An 18263-nucleotide genomic window follows, 5' to 3' on the forward strand; every position below is an offset into this window, starting at 1 on the left:
AAGGGGACCCCAAAACCTCCCTAGGACTCTCCTAAAGGACCCCAAAACTCTCATTGGACCCCCAAAAATCTCCCCAGGACTCTGCAAGGGGACCCCAAGTTATCCAGGACCCTCAAAGCAGGCCCAAAACCTCCCCAAGACCCTCTAAAAGGACCCCAAAACTCTCTCAGGACCCCCACCAAAACCCCCCAGGACCCTCCAAAGGGACCCCAAAACCCCGGCCTCCAGGGGGGCTCCACGACAAGCTGGGTGGTCTGGGCACCTGTGGGTGACAGGGGACACCAGCCTGTCAGGGCCAGTGTGGGGCTGGGGACAGCGGGGTGGGGACATGGCATCCCCCGAGGACTCACCAGTGACGCCGAGGGTCTGGGCTGGAAGGGAGAAGGGACAGGGCTGGGTGGGGGTGGCACTGCAGGGAGAGAGGCACAGGAGCCTGGGATTTAGGGGCTGTTTCCAAACAGTCTGTGTGGGGGCACTGGTGTGGCACAGATGTCTCAAGGACAGGGACACAGCAGTCAAGCCATGCTCATGCATGGGGCCCCATGCTGGCACAGGTTACCCCTGCCAGCCCCATCCCCACATCCCCATGGCCCTGTGCCCATCGTTGCATTCCAATGGCACCTGGACTCATGGCCCAAGCACATGGTACCGGTCCTGTTGTCCCTGTCCCAACATCTTTGTGTCCCTGTCCCCACTGCTGATCAAGATCCAAGGTTCCTTCTGCCACATCCTTGTCCCCACATTCCATCCCGCTGTCTCCACATCTGAGTTCTTTGTTCCTGTTCTGTGTTCCTGTCCCCAAAGCCACCCCACAACTCTGGTCACACTGGGCTCTGTGCTCTGCTGGCATTGGGGACGTCAGGAGACCCCACAGCCCCCCTGTGCCCCCTCCCCTCCCTATCCCAGGGTGTCAGGCCCATGCCCGGGGCACTCACCCCACAGGAGCAGCGCCACCTTCCCGGCCATCCCGGTGTCCCCAGCCATGTGCACTGGCTGTCACTCGCTGCTGTGGCCACCGCTCCCCTGGCTGGCGGCTCTTCGGATGAAGGGGAAGGAAGCGAGGTCACGTCTCGACCTCATGTGTAGGTGGCCCTTGGTGGGGGCAGGGTGGCCACAAGCTGGGGACAGGATGGGGACAAGGCTGGGTGGGGCAAGGTGCGATATGGGTTCCCAGGAGTGGGGGGCTTGGTGGGTTTGAGGACGTGGGGATGGGTGTCCTGGAGAATGGACGTCCTGAGGAGGGGGAATCACTGGGGATGGGGGGGCCAAGGGAATGGGGGTGCCCAGGGCTGGGGGGACTCAGGGATGGGAGTCCCAGGGGAACGGGGGCTCCAGGGGTTTGGGGCCATGGGATGGGGTCACTGGAGGAATGGGACTCCCGTGGGAATGGGGATCCTGGGAGAATGAAGGTCCTGGAGGAAAGAGGATTTCGGGGAATGGAATGAAATGGAGATGGTTCCTTGGAAATGGGGTGCTGGGCCATGGAGATCCTGGGGAATGTCAGTACTGGGATGGGGGTCCCCGGCACGGTGGGACTTAAGGAATGGGGCGCCCATGGTTGGTTTCCAGGGCAATGGGGGCTGCCAGGGATGAGCAGTTTCTGGATGGGCACAGGTGTCTCAACTCCTTCCCTGAATCCCTCAGATTTTGGGGTGACCGAGGGCCCAGCACTGCCCCTCCTGGGGTACTCCTTTTCTGGCAGGCATCACATGGGGGCCTTGGGTACCTCTGCTTCTGCGCCCTCCCCTGCCTTTGAATTTTCCTCTCTTTATTTCTCTTTTTTCCTTTTTTTCTTCACGTTTGTGCCATGTCCCCTCACCCCTGGTTCCTGGCTCAGCAATCCCGGGGAGCACCTGAGCAAGGAAGGGGTTGGGGGCACCCAGGGGAGAGGGAAAATGTGGAGCAGGGGCTTCAGGGAGGGAGGGGAGATTTTGGGGATGGAGGCATTGGGCTGTGCCCTCTCTACACTTTCTTTTTCCTGGACAAGAAGGAAGAGGCCATTTGTGCAAAAAGTCAGATGGGAAAACGGGGAGTTTCTGTCCTGGGGGGCACATCCAGGAGGGTCCTGTCCTGGGGAGATCCTGTCCCAGGTGGTTACACATCCTGGCATGGGAGGGTCCTGTCCCAGGTGGTGGCAGTTCCAGAAATGTCCCTGCACATTCCTGGCCGGGTGCCTGTCCCAGGGGTGGCACATCCTGGGGAACCCTGTCAATGCCAGGCTGGGGCCCAGCCATGGCCCAGCCCCACTGCACAGGGATGGCCATTGCCCAGCCCTGCTCTGCCCAGCCCCAGGGGGCAGCCAGCACCTGAGGGTCCCCATTGCCCCCTTGGCTTTGATTCTGGCAGCTTTAGAGCTGCTGCAGAGGTGAGAATTCTGTGGGTGGAAAAGGCCCTGCCTGTGGTTTGCTCAGCCCTTAAAGCAGCACAAAAACCCAAAGGGAGCCCAATTGTTGTTGCCTTTGCAGTAGTTATGGGACTCTCTTTAGTCCCTTGGGCAAAGGCACAAAATGATCAATTGCTGCATTTCCAGACTGGTTCCCCCACAGCTGCCCCTGCAGGGGCATTTCCAGACAGCCCTGCTCTGAAAACCATCAAAGGCCCCCACAGAGACACTGCTTGGGCTCCCTTTGGCGTTGGTGCTTCTTGCAGGGCTGAGCAAACCACAGGCAGGCCTTTTTCCACCCACAGAATTCTCACCTCTGCAGCAGCTCTGAAGCTGCCAGAATCAAAACCAAGGGGGCAGGGGGACCCTCAGGTGCTGGCTGCCACCTGGGGCTGGGCAGAGCAGAGCTGGGCAATGGCCATCCCTGTGCAAGGGGGCTGGGCCCCACCCTTGGATGGCCACTGGCTTCAAGGAGCAGGAGTTTGGGGCCTCCTTCCTGCTCAGGGTTCCATTCCCCAGCTGCTCTTGCTGGCTCAGATCCAGCAGGAGACGAGCAAGAATGGAGAAGTCTGGACCCCCCCAAAGCTGCCAAGCTCCAGGACAGGACCCTCTTACCCAGCATGTGTCCTCCCTGGGACAGGATACCCCCAAGACAGGAGCCCCCTGGATGTGCTCCCTAAGGACAGAACCCTTCCCCACCATGTGAGAAAGGTGTCAAATGGCCTTTTCCTTCTTCTGCAGGAGACAGAAAGTGAATGTGTTGGGGGGTAAAAGCTGCACTCCCCCACCCCCCACAGCCTCCCCAGCCCTCCCTGCAGACACCTCACCCCTGGGCTTCCCCCACCCTGGGCTTCCCCCAACACATGCCCTGCTCAGGAGCTACACAGGATCCTCAAGGCACGAACTGGGGGCTTGTGAAATTGAGGGGTAAAATGATGGAAATGGAATAAAGAGAGGGAAAAATCACTGGAGGATGGGGGACACAGACCCAGAGCAGCTCAGAATCTGTCTGGGGTGACACCCTGGACACCGGCACCATGTGGGGGTGGTGCTGGCTCTGGGTCACCCCAAAATCTGAAGCACCCAGGGAAGGAGCTGCAACCCATGGGCTCACCCAGCCACTGCCTATCCCTGGCACCCCCATTCCCCCAGGAATGGAAACATGGGACCTCCATTCCTTATGTCCCACTCTCTCTGCAGCCCCGATCCCAACACTGACATTCCCTAGGATCTCCATGGCCCAGCACCACATTCCCAAGGAACCCCTTCCCGTTCATTCCATCCCCTGAAATCTTCCTAGGACCCACGAATCTACTATCCCATGAACTCAAATCCTTGGAGCCCAAATTCCCCCGGGACTCCCATCCCTGAGTCCTCCCAGGTATGGAGACGCTCATTCCAATGGCACCCCCATTGCTGGATATCCCCCCTCCTCAGGACCCCATTTACCAGTGACCCCATTCCTGCCTCCCCAAAACCACCAAATTCCCAACTCCTGGGAACACCATGACCCATTTTGTCCCACCCACTGATGTCCCCAGCCTGTCCCCAGCCTGTCCCCACCCTGCCCCCACCAAGGGCCACCTACGCACGAGGTCGAGATGTGACCTCGCTTCCTTCCCCTTCATCCGAAGAGCCGCCACCCAGGGGAGCGGTGGCCACAGCAGCAAGTGACAGCCAGTGCACATGGCTGGGGACACCGGGATGGCCGGGAAAGTGGTACTGCTCCTGTGGGGTGAGTGCCCTGGGCACAGGCCTGACACCCTGGGGATGGGGAGGGGAGGGGGCACAGGGGGGCTGTGGGGTCCCCTGAGGTCCCCAATGCCAGAAGAGCCAGTCAATGTTACCCACAGTGGAACTGGGTGTGACTGGGGATGTAGGGTGGCTTTGGGGACAGGAAGACAGGGCAGGAATTTGGTGATGGGGATGTGGGGACAGGAATGTGAGGACTGGCACCTTTGGGCTCAGGCAGCTCCGGGGATAGGGACAAGGGAACTGGGATGCCGGGACAAGAACGGTGAGGATGTGGCCATGGGGATGGGATCACGGCGATGGGATCATGAGCTGGTGGGGGTGACCTGGGCCAGCATGGGCTGTGTCCATGGTGTCCTCATGCCTGGGGTGTTCTCAGTGTCCCCATGTTCTGCCTCAGCCCTGGGTGGCCTCGGCGTCCCTGTTCCCAGGGTGTCTGTGCCACATGGATGTGGTGCACGGGTGGCTGTGACACAGACATGTCCCCCTGCCTGTCCAGACTTTTGGGGACCAACCAAACACTTTCCCACAAGAGCATCTGTCCCCACGGGGACACTCTGGGGACAGCCACCACACCCTGTACCCCATGTGCCTCTGTCCCCATGGTGACACCCCCACTGAGCCCTGTCCCTTCTCCCTTCCAGCCCAGACCCTCGGCCTTGCTGGTGAGTCCTCAGGGGATGCCATGTCCCCACCTCGCTGTCCCCAGCCCCACACTGGCCCTGGCAGGCTGGTGTCCCCTGTCACCCACAGGTGCCCATGGTGGCCCTGGCAGGCTGGTGTCCCCCTGTCACCCACAGGTGCCCAGACCACCCACATCCTGGTGGAGCCTCCCTGGAGGCCAGCAGTGCTGTGGAACCGGGTGACACTGACCTGCCAGGGCTTGGGGACTGCCGGTGCCACCACCTGGTACAAGGACAGTCAGGGTTGGTGGCAGGAGGGACAGGACTGCCTCAGTGTCACCGAGAGTGGCACCTACACATGTGACAGACCCAGCACTGGGCGCAGCCCCCCCTTGACAGTCTTAGATGGTGAGGGGAGACCTTGAATGATCATGGGGGCCCCAGAGCGTTAAGGGTGGGCTCCATTCCCTAGGTGGCCTCACAATCCTCGTGTGACAAGAGCCAGTGCCCTGCACACAGGGACATCCCAGTGCTCCCCAGAGCACCCCAGGGCACCCACATGTCCCCGGTGCTATGGGCACCCACCTCAGACCAGTCTCATCAGTGAGATGTGACCTTCCTGTCCCACAGACCCACTGGTGCTGCAGGTGCCAGCGCGGGCACTGCTGGAGGGGGACACCTTGACACTGCGCTGCCGGTGCCAGCAGGACAACCATCTCACCAGGGTGCGATTTTACCGGGATGAGAAGGAAATCAGGGGGTCCCTCAAGGGGACCAAGCTGTCCCTTTCACCTCTGCAGCTGCACCACAGCGGCCACTACAGATGTGAGGGCGTGGTGGGGTTCTGGCAGTCATGGTCAGCAGCAGTGACAGTGACAGTGCAAGGTGAGCACCCACACGGCTGGAACTCCAATATCTTGACACCCCCAAAGCCACTTCCCAGTGCACTCAGACTCACAGTCCTCACCTCTCCTCTCCTTCCCAGAGCTCTTCTCGGTCCCAGTGCTGGAGGGTCCCCGCGAGCTCACTGAGGGGTCCCCCCTGAATCTCAGCTGCTTCAGCACCCCCAGCCCCCTGCGGCCCCGAGCCCCCCTCCTGCACGTGTTCTACCGGGATGGGGAGGTGGTGGGGGGCCCACAGGGGTCCCCGCAGTTGCTGGTGCCCGCTGTGAGGGTCTCCCACTCGGGGAATTATGGCTGTGAGGTGCACTCCCAGGAGGGGTCAGTGCAGAAGAGCAGCAACCGGCTCCTTGTCACGGTGTGCAGTGTGTGCGGGGATGGGTACGGGGAGCCCCCACAGATGCCTCGGGTCCCCCACACTGCCTGGCATCTCCCAGCCCTCCCTGACGCCTGCTCTGGGGCACCCAACCTTTTCCAGATCCCTCCCTGCCCCCCCCATCCTTTCTCAGGTCTCTCCTCGGGACCCCCAGTCCGTACACAGGTACCCCCATCCTTCCCTGGTGCATTTTCTGTGTCCTGCCATCCCTGCCCCGGGCCTCTCCTAAGCTCCCCCCATTCCTGGCTTGTGTTTCCCTCCATCCTTCGTTGAGTCCCCTCCCCCATCCCTGGGTCCCTCCACCCCTCTCTGAGGTCTCTGCACATTGCTCAAGTCTCACCATGCCCTCCCATGGTCCCCGTACCCTTCCTGGTGTTGCCCACCTCCCTCTCCAGATGTTCCCTCCCTGACCCCCTTATCATCTCTCAGGGTTCATTTCTAAGCCCCCCTCCTACAACCTCTGCACCCCCTCTCCCTCACTGGAATTCCCCTGCCCCTCCTTGACACCCCCCCGGGTCCCTCACTGTCCCCTGGTGTCCCACTCTCCAGCAGGGGTCCCGCCCTCGGGGGTGTCCCTGTCAGCGCAGCCCCCTGGGGGACAGGTGGCACTCGGAGAGAGCCTGGTGCTGAGCTGTGAAGTGGCCGTGGGGACAGGTCTCCTCTCCTTCTCCTGGCACCGGGAAGGCTCGGGAACACTGCTGGGCACCGGCCCCCGCCTGGAGCTGCGCCATGTTGGGGACAATGACAGCGGCCAGTACCGGTGCCGGGTCAGTGATGGGAACAGCGTGGCTGAGAGTGACCCCCTGAATGTCACCGTCCTGGGTGAGCGGGACCCTCGGGCTGGGGATGACTCCACCCACAGCACCCCCATCCCACCTCGCCAGGTGCCAGCCCTGTCTCTATCCCCGCAGTGCCCGTGGCCAATGCCACCATCACCCCCGGTCCCCTGGCACACCAGGTGTGTTCAGGTGACAACATGACCCTGCGCTGCTCGGTGCAGGTGGGCTCAGCCCCTGTCACCTTCACCTGGCTGCACAATGGGCAGGATGTGGCCCAGGGTCCCCTCCTGGAGCTCAGGGCCATCGATGTGGGACATTCAGGCACCTACCAGTGCGTGGCCACCAACCAGCTGGGACAGGACGGGCACCGCGTGTTCCGGGCACACAGCCCAGAGCTGGCCCTGGAGGTGACGCCTGGCTCATCCTGGGTCACAGGTGGGGTGACACAAGTGAGGTCACCAGGCAGTGCAGGACCAATGGTGTGATGGGTGACCCTGACGTGTCCCCCTCTGTTTCTTGCAGTGGCCACAGGGGTCGGTGGGGCCCTTTTCTTCCTGCTCCTGGTCGTGGTTGTCATTGTGACCTGGCACCGGTGGCACAGTGTGGGTGGGTGACAATGGGGGCATGGGGGTTCCAGGGAGCTGTAGAGGCCCACAGAATTGGAGAAACCATAGGGAAATACCCACAGCACCACAATTGTGACTTTGGCTAGAGGTCTTGCAGGGTTTGGGGAGGTGCTGAATGGTCCTGCAGGGATGCTGGGGATTCTTTCTAAGGCCCTGGGAGTTTTTGGGGGGAGTCTCTGTCCCTCCTGGGATTTGGGTTCTTGAGTGTGAGTTGTTTGGGGACACTGGGGAGGCTCATGGATTCTGGGGGGCTTCAGGGATACTGGGAGATCTTGAAGGGGTCCAGGAATCCTGAGAGGGGTCAGGGTCCTGGGACCCCACAGTCACTCCTCCCCTGCTTCCATTGCAGCCACCAGGAAGAACCAGGAAAGGTGAGTGGGGGGCTCAAACCACACTCTCCCCTTTTACCCAAACCCCCAAGACCTCCCATCCCCTCCCCCACATCCCCTATATTCCCTCAGGACCTCCCCGGATCCCCTGGCCCCCCCAGAGGAGGGGGAGGTGCTGTACACCCACGTCGTGGTCACCAAGAGGGCAGGGGGTGAGTACAGGGGGGACACACGCAGAGGGACACGTCACCCACGAGTGTCACCCCACCCAGATCCCACAGCCCGTGTCTCTCGTAGTGTCCCCCCATGCCACCACCCTCCAGGATTCCCAGGTGACCTACGCGGAGCTGCGGGGACACCAGGGGCGACCGCGGGAACCCGGTGACATCTACGGGAATGTGCTGTGACACTGGGGGGAACTGGGGGGCCCTGGGGGTCCCCACCCATGGGCACCCACTCGTGTGTGTGCTGCCATTAAAAACTGCCCCTCTGCCTCCCTGTGGGGACACAAGGATCCCAAAGGGCTGAGAGACCAATTTCCTGAAATAGCAACGATAGAGAATAAAACCAACAGCAACAGCAACAAGATTCAGACTCCAAATGGTCACACAAGGAAAGATTTCCAGGGAAAGCACCCAAAAAGGGACAAACCCCAAACACTCCCCCAAGCACGTTTCCTCCACCAGAAGAACCTGGCAGGGCTCTGGACCTTCCTTGCTCTGATGGCCACAGCAGCCTTCAGGAGGCTCTGGATTCTCTTTTCCCTTGTCCCAAACCCCTCCTCTGCCATGTTCCCCACACGAGGATGTCACAAAGGCCCGGTGAAGGTTCCAGAGCCTCCCCTTTTGCCAGGGCAGTCGGGTTCAGGCCATGGTACATGGTGGGGGGTCAGAGACAGGAAAAGTTTCATGTCTGAAGACATTTTCGAACACCTATGTGTTGCAGGGGTGGGTCAGGCCTTGCATTTCGTGAGACAGGGCTACATCTTTCCAACAGTCTGTCAGCTGTGGCACACTGGGGACAGTGTGATGCTCTACAAAAGCCAGCTCCGGAGTGGCCAGGTGACCAGAAGTGCCATCTGAGGAGAGGGCCCTTGGTGGCCCAACTGGCTTAAAAGGCAGAGCATGAGGTAGCCAAGTCCCTGATCCTGTCCCTTCTTGGGGTGTCTGTCACATCCAAGCTGGAACCCAGGAGTTGGCAACTCATTTAAATGAGAAATATCTGCCAAGGAAAGTGAGAATGTACCTGGAATGGAAAGAAGACCCATATCTAAATTTCTTTTAATTTCCAAGATTATGGGGATACCAAAGTGTTGGAGAATGAATAACAGCTTTTTACTGGGAAATTTATAAACCACAACAGAACAAACAACACAAACCCAGAACTTTCCCTCCCACTCAGCGCTGTTGGTTTTTGTGGCAGTTATAACCGCGGCCAGCAGGGGGCGCTGCAGGGAGCACTCCCGGCCAGCAGGGGGCGCCCCGTCCAGCTCCATCCTCTCAGGGGCCATGGCAGCCTCGGACGGGAGGGAGGAGGGGAAATCGCTCCTTTTGCAAACTCACGGGCACCAATCGCTCCCGGCACCACCACCGGCAGCGGGCAGAAGCCGCCAAGGCAGCAGGTTGAATCCCAGTGCCCACTGGCAGCGTAGCAGTGTCCCAGGGTCAGGCACACGCCCTGTGCAACACCAGCGACCGCTCTCCATGATCCTGAATGGAAGGAAGGCAGCACCTGACCCCAGGCAGGTCTCAGGTCCACAGCAGCACCTCTGGTGGATTTACACCACAATTCCTGCCAACCCTCAGCCTTTCACTCAGGTGAGGAGGCCAGGGATGGAGCAGCTTTGGGGAAACCTTGAATCCACACAGGGTCACTCCACAGAGGTCCAACACAGCTGTTAGCATGGCCCCTGCTTGGTGTTTCCACACTTCATCCTCTTATCTGGCAGACACATCCCAAACCCAAACATTCTTTCCATGAGTTTCCAGAAGGCTGCAGGTTTTGTTCAAGAAGGAGGGTCCAGGTCAGGATGTTGAGCAGAATGTTGTGGATATTGCAGTAGTTTTGTGGTTCTCTCTGTCCCTTACAAAGAGGAACAAATGATCAATTGCCACATTTCCAGGCTGGTTCCCTCACAGCTGCCCCTCCCAGGGGGTGGTTTCCAGCCAGCCCTGCTCTAAAAATCATCAAAGGCCCTCCCAGAGCCGCTTCTTGGGCTGCCTTTGGAGTTCGTGCTTCTTGCAGGGCTGGACAAACCACTGGCAGGCCTTTGTCCCCACACACAATTCTCTCCTCTGCTCCAGGAGCTTCACAGACCCAGAACCCCTCAGAACCTGTTTTGGGTGACCCGCAGACTGCCGACGCCTTGTGGGGGCTGTGCTGGGCTCTGAATCACCCAAAATCTGAGGCTCCCAGGGAAAGAGCTGAGACCCATAGGCCCACCCAGCCACTGCCCGTCCCTGGCACCTCCATTCCCCTGAAAATCAAATCATGAGTACCCCATTTCTTATGTCTCCCCCTCTCTGGAACCCATATCCCAGTACTCACATTCCCCAGGATCTTCATGGCCCAGGACACCTCATTCCCAAGAAACCCTCTGCTGTTCATCCCATCCCTAAAATTCCCTTCCCACAGGACCTTGATTTTCACAGGACCCCCATTCCCACAGCATCCCCCATTCCCCCAGCATCCCCATCCCATAACCCCAAATCCCCGGAACTCATGTTCCTCTGGCACTCCCATCCCTGTGACCCCTCAGGTGTGGGGACCCCCATTCCCAGTGACTCCACCTCCTCAGCACCCCCATTCCCAGGGACCCCCCATTCCCCTGGACACCCATCCCCACATCCACAAACCCCCTGAGACCCCACTCCTGGAGACCCCATGTCCCACTGTGTCCCACCCAGCCTTGTCCCCATCCTGTCCCCACCCTGCCCACAGCCTGTGCCCAGCTTGTGGCAACCCTAATCCCACCAGGTGCCACCTACGCATGAGGGCGAGACCTGACCTCGCTTCCTTCCCCTTTGGCCATAGAGCCACCACCCAGGGGACAGCCACCCCTGGCAGTGAGTGACAGCCAGTGCACATGGCTGGGGACACCGGGATGGCCGGAAAGGTGGCGCTGCTCCTGTGGGGTGAGTGCCCCGGGCAAGGGCCTGACATCCTGGGGATGGGGAGGGGAGGGGGCAGAGGGGGCTGTGGGGTTCCCTGAGGTCCCCAATGCCGGCCGGGCATGGAGCCCAGTGTGACCAGAGTTGTGGGGTAGCTTTGGGGACAGAAACAGGAGACAGGAATGTGGGGACAGGGAGATGAAGATGTGGGGAGAAGGATGTGGCAGAAGGAACCTTGGGGCTGGGGCAGCTGTGGGGACCAGGACAGGAACACAGGAATGCAGGGACAGGGACAAGGGGACAAACACCATGTTGATGGGCCATGGGGACAGGTGCCCTCAGAAATGGACCATGGGCACAGGGCCATGGGGATGTGGCTGTGGGGTGGCAGGGGTGACCTGTCCCAGCACAGGTCTCCATGCCTGAGCAAGGGTTGGCTGCTGTGTCCCTGTCTTCAAGACATCTGTGCCACACCATTGCCCCCAGTGAGACCTTTTGGGAACAGCCCCACACTCCATGCCCCCGTGCTGCTGTCCCTGGAGTGTCACCCTCACCCAGCTCTGTCCCTTCTCCCTTCCAGCCCACACCCTCGGCCTCGCTGGTGAGTCCTCAGGGGATGCCATGGCCCCACCCCGCTGTCCCCAGCTACCTGGTGGCCCAGGCAGGCTGGTGTCCCCTGTCACCCACAGGTGCCCAGACCACCCAGATCCTGGTGGAGCCCCCCTGGATACCACCGGTGCTGTGGGACCGGGTGACACTGACCTGCCAGGGCACGGGGACCGCCAGTGCTGCCGCCAGGTATAAGGACGGGCAGCGCTTGTGGCAGGAGAGACAGGAACGCTTCACTGTCACCGAGAGTGGCACCTACTGGTGTGACAGACCCGGCACCAGGCGCAGCCCCCTCGTGATAGTCTTACAACGTAAGGGGGTTTGGGTGTCCCCAGCCTGGCACCCACGGGGACTCCAATGGCTCTGGGTGGGCTCCGCTCCATGGAGCACCTCCTGTGTGACCAGAGCCTGTCCCCTGCTCTGGGGACATCCCAGAGAATCCCAGAGTGGGGGAAACCGTGTGGTAACTGCAGACCCCTGGTGTGCTGAGTGTGACACAATGCGGGGGTCCTGGTGCCATCAGGTGTGACAGGTCCCCTCTGTCCCCCAGCCTGGCTGGTGCTGCAGGTGCGGGGCAGGCGCTGCTGGAGGGGGACACGGTGACACTGCGCTGCCGGATCTCGTGGAACAGAACGGTCACCTCAGCGTCCTTCTACCGAGAGGGAAAGGAACTGGGGAGGCTCCTTGATGGCACCGAGCTGTCCCTGCCCCCTCTGCACCTGAACCACAGTGGCAGCAACAGCTGCAAGGGCCGGGTGAAATTCGGGACATCAGAGAAGTCATGGCAGTCAGTGCCGGTGACAGTGACAGTGCACGGTGAGCACTCCACAGCCCCCACCCTGACACCCCCACAGCCCCTCCCCAGGGATTCAGGCTCACAAATCCCCCTCCCCTCTCCTTCCCAGAGCTCTTCTCGGTCCCAGTGCTGGAGGGTCCCCCCAAGCTCACCGAGGGGTCCCCCCTGACCCTCAGCTGCCTCAGCACCCCCAGCCCCCTGCGGCCCCGAGCCCCCTTCCTGCACGTGTTCTACCAGAATGAGCAGGTGGTGGGGACCCACAGGGGTCCCCGCAGCTGCTGGTGCCCGCCGTGGGGGTCTCCCACTCGGGCAATTACAGCTGTGAGGTGCAATCCGAGGGTGGGGCCGTGCGGAGGAGCAGCGCCCGGCTCTATATCACCGTGCGCAGTGAGTGCGGGGATGGGCACGGGGGCCCCCCACAGCCTCCACGGCTCCCCCAGCCCTGCCTGGGGACTCCCAGTCCTTCCTGACACATGACCTGTGGCACCTAAGTTTCCCGTATCCCTCCCTGGCTTCCCTGTTCCTTTCTCTGGTCCCTCCCCGGACCCCACATGGGTACCCCCATCCTTTCCTGGCACCTTTTCCATGTCCTGCCATTGCTGACCTGGGTCCCTCCTCAGGTCCCTCCATTCTTGGCTTGTGTCCTCTCATCCCTCACTGGATCCCCTGACCCCTCCCTGCATCCCTCCACCTCCCTCTGAGGTCCCCACACATTTCCCAGGTCCGACCATGGTCTCCCCGTGTCCCCAAACCCTCCCTGGTGTCACCCCCATCGCTCTTCAGGATTCCCTTCCCAGAACCCCCCATCCCCCTTTTTCAAATCCCCCCCCATCTCTGTCCCCCCTCTCCCTAACTGGTATCCTCCTGCCCCTCCCCGACCACCCAGGTCCCTCACTGTCCACAGCTGTCCCCCCGCTCCTGCAGGTGTCCCGCCCTCGGGGGTGTCCCTGTCAGCGCAGCCCCCCGGAGGACAGGTGGCACTCGGGGACGGCCTGGTGGTGAGCTGCAAGGTGGCCACGAGGACAGGTCCTCTGTCCTTCTCCTGGCACCAGGAGGGCTCAGGGGCACTGCCAGGAACGGGCCCCCACCTGGAGGTGCGCCACATTGGGGACAATGACAGCGGCCAGTACCGGTGCCGGATCAGTAACGGGGACAGTGTTAACAGTCAGTAAACAGTAACAGGGGCCGAGAGTGACCCCCTGAATGTCACCATCCTGGGAAAGTGGGACCCTCAGGCTGGGGGTGACCCCACTCACAGCACCCCCATCCCACCTGGCCCGGTGCCAGCGCCGTCTCTGTCCTCACAGTGCCCGTGGCCAATGTCACCATCACCACCGGTCCCCTGTCACACCAGGTGCATGCAGGTGACAACGTGACTCTGTGCTGCTCAGAGCAGATGGGGTCAGCCCCTGTCACCTTCACCTGGCTGCACAACGGGCAGGAGGTGGCCCGGGGTCCCCTCCTGGAGCTCAGGGACATCGATGTGGGACATTCAGGCACCTACCAGTGCGTGGCCACCAACCAGCTGGGACAGGACGGGCACCGCGTGTTCCGGGCACTCAGCCCTGAGCTGGCCCTGGAGGTGACACGTGGGTCACCCTGGGTCACAGGTGGGGTCACATGGGATCATCCGGGTGGTCAGGACTCCTGCAGTTCAGGATGACCCAAATGTGTCCCCTCTGTCCCCAGCAGTGGCTGTGAATGTCGGCAGCACCCTCCTGTTCCTGCTCCTGCTCCTGGCTGTCATCGGGGGCTGTCACTGGTGGTACCACCGGGGTGAGTGACAATAGGGGTGGCACAAGGTCCTACAAGAATCGGGGGAAAGCCCCACACACTGGGGGGGCCATTGGGGCATCACCCAAAGCCCCTGAGCTGGAGGAAGCTGAGCCCCCAGTGACCTTTGCTTTGGGGGCCTTTCAGAGGGTCCTGGGCTGTGCCAGGAAGGGCCTTGAGGAATATTGGGGTGAGACTGGGATCTCCTGGGGGCTTTTAGGGTGGTATTGGAGAGTTGTGCAGGGATGTTGAGAGCTCTTCAGGGATCCTGGAGCAATTTGGGGTCTTCCCTGCATTCCATTTTTGGGGTTCCTTGAGGCTTGAGGGGTGCTCAGGGGTTCAGGGTTCCTGGGGAGGGGGTTGGAGTACCTGGGTGCCTCAGGTGTTCTGGGGCTCCTCAGGGGTGCTTTGGGGTGCAGGGGCCTGGGAGTCCAGGAGAAATCAGTGTCTGGTGGAGGCTCAGGGCTCCAGTGGGCATTTAAATGTCCCAGGTGGGGTTGGGGCCCAGGACACCCCATGATCTCCCCATCCTCTTTTTCTTGCAGCTCTCAGGAAATCCCAGGACAGGTGAGTGGGGAGTTCCAGCCATGACTCTCCCTGACCCCCTCCCCAGACACCCCTCAGACCCCCCCTTATCCCCACAGGAGCCCCTGGAACACCCTTATCCCCCGCAGGTTGGGGAAGGGCTGGACATGAGGGGGCAGGGGGTGAGTATGGGGGATGGATGGGGACACGGACATGTCACCCATGCATGTCACACCAAGCCAGGTGTCTCTTACTGTCCCCCCCAAGAACCCCCAGGTGACCCACGCAGAGCTGCCAGGACCACATGGGCGACTGCAGGACACCAGTGACATCCATGGGAACATGCTGTGACACAGGGGGACACTGGGAGTCCCCGTCCCATGGCTCCCGTGGTGGCCCATCCTGCCTGGGGTGATGGCCACGAGTCAGGGGGGGCTGCACAGGGCACCCAGTGCTCCCCTTTCCCCCTCCCAGTGCTCCCAGTACACCCATGGCTTCCCTGGCTCCTCCCAGTGCCAGGGGACACAGGACCTATTTCCTTCTTATTTAGTCCAAAATGCAGCTTTTTGGTTAAACTGGCAGCAATGGTGTTTGTTCAGTTTTGTGGGGCTTTAGGAATGGGATTCTCCAGTTCTGGGCTGCCACTAAAACCAAGGGCTGCTGCCCCTTTCCCTACCGCTCCCCATGGAGGCACAAAGATCCCAAAAGTCTGAGAGAAGAAAAATTTCCTGAATCAGCAATGAAAGAACAAAACCAACAGAAACAGCAACAAGGTTCAGAGTCCAAATTGTCACACAAGAAACGATTCCCAGGGGAAGCCACCGACAAAGAACAATCCCTGAACACTTCCTCCCCCATCACGTTTCCTCCACCAGAGGAATCTGGCAGGGTCCTGGACCTTCCTTGCTCTGATGGCCAAAGTGGCCTTCAGGAGGCTCTGGATTCTCTTGTCCCCTGTCCCAAACACCTCCTCTGCCATGTTCCCCACACGATGATCTCACAAAGGCCCTGAGGAGGTTCCTGAGCCTTCCCCTTTCCCAGGCAGTCGGGTTCAGGCCATGGCACAGGGTGGGGTGTCAAAGACAGGAAAAATTTGAAGTCTGGAGACATTTTGGAACAGATGTGTGTGGCAGGGGTGGGCCAGGCCTTGCTTTTGGTGAGACAGGGCACCGTCTGTTATTGGAATATAAATCCCAATATTACCAGTTAGATTGTGCCTGGGCCAGTCTGACCCTCGCTGCTGGGTCAAAGGCAGCAACTGCGGTGTATCACCCCAGAGATACCTTGGCTTGCTGGAGATCGCAGCTGGGCACTGAACAAGTCCAGGCTTGTTAGGAACCCCGTTTACCTCAGGAGGAATGGCTTCAGGCGATGGTGAAGAGAAAAAGGAGAGGATTCTGCTGGAGGGTTTAATGTCCAGAGGTTTATTCCATGGTTACAGAGGTCTGAACGCGAGCAACTGCTCCAACAGAATCCCGGCCGCATGGTCTGATCACCTTTTAAGCTCAGGGACAGGGGGAGGGGAGCTACAGGTGAGCCACCAACCAGGTGAGAGGGTCAGGGAATCAGGGGAAGATGACACCCAGACAGGCCAATGACCTCTGGGCATAGGGGCATCCTTTGAACTTGACCAATCACATGACGCCTTGCTGGAATGTTGAGCCTGATTGACAGGACTCACTCAGCATGGGGGCAAGGGGAAAGGGAGAGAGGTACAGGCACACCTGGGGAAGTGACCTGGAAGTCTAAAATGGGACATTACAGCACACCACAACATCTCCCCCTAGTTTTGTTTAAAAAGAAGAGGACTGTGTTTGTGGTGCAGAATGATTGCCAAACCATGGTTGGTAAACCAGTTCTTCCTCTCCATGAGGGTCAATGTTTTCCACTGAAGCTTCCAGGTCATCTATTGGAGCACTGAGGGCTTCCAAATGGTAGACCTCAGGAGGAGGAGATAAGCTTGAAATTAACTTGAGGACCATGCGTTTGATTAGTCCAAAAACAATGCTAACAACTACAATAACTAAAATAAACAGCACTACAAACACAGTTTTCAGAATAGATCCCAACCAGCCCGAGAGTCCCCAGCCTTTGAACAGTCCATTCAGCCCGTTGTCAGTTTCTCTGTTGATGTCCGGGAGCCTTTGTCAAGGTAGTCCATATGTGGTTTGGGCTGAGGCACTATGCAGGAGGTCACAGGTGGGATGATCACGAGTAGGACAAGAAGCAGGCTCGGTCTCATGGCGTCTCGAGGCTACACATGAACAGTGGGATCTAAACTGGTACAAAAACTTGAAACAAACATATATTACAAACTATTCCAGATAGGAGGCTTAAATGGAATTTCCTCCAGAGAAGGCGTGCGGCGTTTTCTTCTCCAGGCAGCATGAGCAACCTGGGGTACTTCTGTGGATTTCTCTGAGACCTTGGGAACATAGGGCTTTACCCATTTGGAAGGAACCCACCTTACACCAGAGGGGGTGGACACACAGGCGTATCCACGTCCCCAAGTAACCAATTTGTAAGGTCCCACCATTTTCCAAGTCTCAGGGTCCTTTACTAAAACTGGAGGTTTTTCTTTCATTAACCTATGATTGCTCCCCCCAAAGTGGTATAGGATGGGTGGGTTCAGGCTGTCAAAAGAACAATTCAGGAAATTGATTGTGAATAGCACCCTGGATAACCGGATGTGGGGAGGTTCTACCTTCAGAACCTGTTGTTGCTGGTCCAGGACCCTTTTAATATCACAGTGAGTTCTTTCTACAATGGCTTGACCTGTAGGGGAGTAGGGGATGCCAGTTTTGTGCTCTACTCCCCATTGTTGCAGGAAGCTCCCGAATTCCTTGGATTTGTAAGCAGGCCCATTATCAGTTTTCAGCTCCTTGGGGATGCCCATGAAAGAAAAAGCCTGTAAAAGGTGCTTAATAGCATCGATAGATGATTCTCCTGTGTGGGCAGAAGCATAGACCGCTCCAGAAAAGGTATCTACACTAACGTGAACATATTTCTGCCACCCAAAAGACTGTATGTGTGTTACATCTGTTTGCCACAGTTCACAACTGTTCAGTCCCCTTGGGTTTGCTCCCGTACTCACTGTAGGGAGTGCATGTTGCTGGCAATTTGGGCATGTGGCCACAATCGCTTTGGCCTGTTCTTGAGTGATGTTAAACTGACGAACCAGGCCAGGTGCATTTTGGTGGAAAAGCTGGTGGCTGATTTTTTCCTGTTCAAAAACATTTGGGAGAGTGGCCATCACTGCAGGTGCAGCAAGAGCATCTGCCCTTCTGTTGCCTTCAGCGATAAACCCTGGCAAGTCAGTGTGTGACCTGACATGCATCACATAAAAGGGTTGCACTCGGTGAGTGACTAACTTTACCAGTTTTGAGAGCAATTTGAAAAGTGCGATGTTAGACACATCTTGCAGTATTGCTTGATCTGCCCTGGATACTACTCCTGCCACATATGCAGAGTCTGTAATCAGATTAAATGGTTCTGAGAACCTTTCAAAGGCCCTAACAACCGCAGCCAATTAAGCAACCTGAGGTGAACCTTCTACCTCAGCAATGTCTGTCTCCCACTGCTGGGTTTGAGAATCCTTCCAAGTCATAACAGACTTGTGGGACCTCCCGGATGCATCTGTGAAGACAGTTAGAGCCCTTTTTAAAGGTCTCCTACTTAGAGCA

Source organism: Melospiza melodia, chromosome 25 (genome assembly GCF_035770615.1).
Source record: "Melospiza melodia melodia isolate bMelMel2 chromosome 25, bMelMel2.pri, whole genome shotgun sequence".
Classification (NCBI taxonomy): Eukaryota; Metazoa; Chordata; class Aves; order Passeriformes; family Passerellidae; genus Melospiza; species Melospiza melodia.